Genomic DNA, 4,365 nt, shown 5'->3' on the forward strand with positions numbered 1-4,365 from the left:
GTTTTGGCTGAAGATACTGGGCTTTTCCACCACCTCTTGCCACAGATGTAGTCAATCTGACTCCTGTGTGTTTCATCTGGCAAAGTCCATGTGTATAGCTGCCGTTTGTGTTGTTGAAAATAGCTATTTGCAATGAATAAGTCATTGGTCTTGGAAAATTCTATCATGTGATCTCTGGCATTATTTCTGTCACCAAGGCCAAATTTTCCAACTACTGGTGATTCTTCTTTGTTTCCACCTTTTGCATTTCAGTCATCAATGATAATTAACACATCTTGATTGTATGTTTGGTCAATTTCAGACTGTAGAAGTTGATAAAAATCTTCAATTTCCTCATCTTTGGCTTTGGTGGTTGGTGCATAAATTTGAATAAGAGTTGTATTAACTGGTCTTCCTTGTAGGGGTATGGATGTTATCCTATCACTGACAGCACTGTATTTCAGGACAGATCTTGAAACATCCTTTGTGATGATGAATTAGAACCTAGACACCACTTATAATAAAATTCCAAAGGAAAAACATATTCTACATTAACATTTAAGATGTAGGAGATTCATCTCAACTCCCAGCAGTGGGATTTGAGCTCCCCTTTCTCACACCCCCATTTCTTTTCAGGGAAGGAAGGAAGTATCTTTGCTAGGCCCAAGCTGCTACTAGTGGTTACAATGGAAAAATAAGGGTAGCCTTTCCTAGCCCCTGTGGAGGGGCAGGAATTGGACTGAGTAAGGGAAGGATGAAAGCTAAAGTCCAGGGTAACTCCACAAAGGAAAATTTCAGAACCAAGTCATTTCCTATCGCTTATTTTCCTTTTCCCTATCAAAACTCAAAAAACAAAAACAAAAACAAAAACAAAAACACCTCATTGCAGCCAAGTCGGGTGGACTCATAGTGAACCCTCCTTGGGTTTCCAAGGTGGTATCTCTACAGACGTAGGTTGCCCAACCTTTCTTCTGAGGAGTGACTGGTTGGTTTGAACAACCAGCCTCTGGTTAGCAGTCAAATGCCTTAGGAAAAGGGTCTATCCAATTCCCTTCCCACTACCTCTTATCATTTTTCCTGACCATAGCTTCTCTCTTCTCTGGTCTTCTGAGGAACATAAACTCACTCACTGCTGTTGAGTTGGATCTGACTCATAGCAACCCCTCCTTGGGTTTCTGAGGCAGTATCACTATGGAAGTAGATTGACCAATCTTCCTCCCAATGAGTGGCTGGTGGATTTGAACAGCTAGCCATCTGGTTAACAGTCAATGCCTTAGGCACTACTCCATCCTCTTACAATTTTATCTCTACTTGCCTATCCCTGAAATTCTTTCAGTGTTTTCTGAGAGCTTTGATTGTTAGTAAGGAGAAGGAAATGAACAGATCACTTTTGCCCTTACCCGAGGTCCTTTTCAATGATTAAAACACACACACACACACACACACACAAATTTGGCATTTACCATTTAAAGTGCCTATAATAAAACATCCACTCTGACTTTTGCCCAGGTTACTAATTCTTTAGAGTTGGGAGTCCCCAGGAGAATGTCCTAGTGAGAAATAAGGAGTCCCTGGAGTCTAATCTGTGCTTTGAATAATATGTTAATATTAAGTCCCTCTTCTCTTTAATCTTCACTTGAGGCTCTACCCAAATCCCAGTGGCAGCAGCGAAACTCAGATTTTCCTTGAGGCTAGATAAAGTCTAGGTAAAGCTGACTTATTAGTGACTTGAGAAGCAGTTGTATCACCTACTTGGACTGATAAAAAAATGGAAATCCTCCAATTCAGAAGAAAATATAGATGAAATTGGCCAGAGTCACCAGGTTCAGATGATACCTGATCAAGAGGTCCCATCAACAACTCTGAGTTCCCTTCCTAGGCTATATTAGTACCAAAAAGAGTCTGGAATATGGTGCCTACCTGGGGGTCTGTGTAGCCAACAGCAATTAGGGCATTACCTTTGTACAACAGGATATTATAAGGGGATTCTCCTTGCCTCTGTGTCTACTAAAGTGCCAATACAATCCAAACAAAATCCAAACTCACTGTCATTGAGTCAGATCCTACTCGTAGTGACTGCCCCTTGGGTTTCTGAGGCAGTATCTCTGCAGAAATAGATTGTCCATTTTCTGAGGAGTGGATGGTAGATATCAAGATATAAATATGAGGTAGCATTCCCTTACCCCCTAGTACAATAATGAGGACAACCACATTGGACCCACTTAACAAAATCACAAATATAAGGAGATCAGAAAAAGAGATTGAAGAATTGAGTAAAAAGTACTTCTTTGAAAAGAGAAATTATCTTGTGTGTGTGTCTGTGTGTGTGTATGTGCTTTGGGTGCAAATTTACATAGCAAACTTGTTTTACATTCAACAGTTCATGCATATCTGATTTCATGGGCCTGATTACCATTCCCAGTCATAAAAACCTCTGCTCCCTTCTCTTCCCTGTGACCACCCCTTCTCTGTGCCCCTCTCCTCTCATCCATGCATCCCTGTCTGTCCAGCCTTCCCTCTATGTGAGTGCTACCCCTCTGGTGTCTCATGGCTGCTTGATCCAAGAGCTGTATCTCCCTAGAGTAGGTGGGTGCATCAACCTGGGGTCGATGTATGTAGGTCTGTGTTAGGCTGGGTTTTCTAGAGAAGCAAAACTAGTAAAGCTTGTACGTATAGAAAGAGAAAGAGAAATTTATTTTAGGAAAATGGCCCACACACTTATAGAAGCTGGCAAGTCCCAAGTTCTTGGATCAAATATCAAGCTGGAGGCTTTTCCTGACTCATGCACCTGCAGGGGCTGACAAGCTCAAGGTTGGCAGGCAGTATACTGGATTTTGACTCCAATGAATGATGAATCCAAGATCTCCAGGCCAAATGGTGGATTGTTTGCTCACAGACAGTTGTAGGCAGCATAACAGAATCCTGATCCACAGAAGAGTGTCTCTTTTCCCAGGATGTCCATAAATATACTGGAAGCAGGCCACACTCCTAGGGAAACTCCCTTTCAACACATTGGCTGCTCAAAACATATACATCTGATCACATCATGGAAACAACCCACATCACAATTTCTTAAAGCACACAGAATTGTGGGTCAGCCAAGTTGACACACAGCTCCAACTATCATAAGGTCTTTCTACTGTTGGGCTGGGAGCCAATCCTTGTAAGTGAGTTCATTTCTAGGCTTGAAGTGTATCCTGGGGCCATAGTCTTGGGGGCTCCACCAGTCTCTTTCCAACCAGTAATTCCGGTCATTTTTGTGTTTCTGAATTTTGTTCCACATTTTTCCTCCCACTCTATCCAGGATCTCCAGGTTTGATCTGTTTCTGAGTGGTTGGCATTGGTAGCCAGGCACCATCTAGTTCTTTTGGTCTTGGGACATGGAAGCTGAGGTCTGCATAGCCCGTCTTATCTTTGGACTAATTGTTTCCAGATGACTTTGATTTTCTTCCACTTTTCTTTGCTCCAGCTAAGAGGAGACCAATACTTGCATTTTGGATGGTCACTTGAAAGCTTTTAAGACCCCAGTTGTAACTCACAAAAGTAGGTTTTAGAACAAAATTTTTATGAACTATGTATGCCAGTTGAGCATGATCCATGAGACTACAGCCTCAAGTCCCTAGGCCTGGTGATTCTCTCTCACAAGATGTTTGTTTGTCTCTATGAATTTACTCCCACCCTGCCTTCTGTTGCTTCTTTAATGTATGTGGCTAATTTTGTAGCACAAGTACACATGTAAGACTATCTTCAGCCAACTCTGTCCTTGATCTAGGGTGTATTCCTGTTCACCTACCCCCATCTGCTCTTTTTATGTGTCTATGAATTAATCCATAGCCTGGTATTTGGTGCTAGTGATACTGCAGTGTTGTGCTTGTAATAGTATTTGCCTGCGTTGTTTATATCTTTTGTGTACATTTCAGTGTCTTTCCTTTTCCCAGTGTCAGCATGCTGGTCACAAGCTCTTTACATACCATTCCTCCCTTCACCAAAATCAACATGTGACTGCTAAATAGTCAAAGATTTTCCCTCCCTTTCCCTCCCATCCCTGGTAACTAAGAAAGTGAGTTTCCTTCTCTGAATAAACATTCCTTGACTTTTTAAAATAGAGAGTTCATACAATGTTTGTTCTTCTGTGATTGACTTATTTCACTCAGCATAATGTCCTCTTAATTCATCCATGTTGCAAGATGATTTGTGTATTCTTCATTATTCTTTAATGTTGCATAGTATTCCATTGTGTGAATGTACCATAATTTGGTTATCCAGTCATCTGTTGTTGATGGGCATGTAGGTTGTTTCCATTTCTCTGCTATTGTGAATTGTGCTGTAATGAACAAGGATGTGCATATGTCTGTTTGGGTCCTGTCTCTCACCTCTTTAGGATAT

Source organism: Orycteropus afer, unplaced genomic scaffold (assembly GCF_000298275.1).
Source record: "Orycteropus afer afer isolate SDZICR_OR568_19922 unplaced genomic scaffold, OryAfe1.0 scaffold00298, whole genome shotgun sequence".
NCBI classification, from domain to species: Eukaryota; Metazoa; Chordata; class Mammalia; order Tubulidentata; family Orycteropodidae; genus Orycteropus; species Orycteropus afer.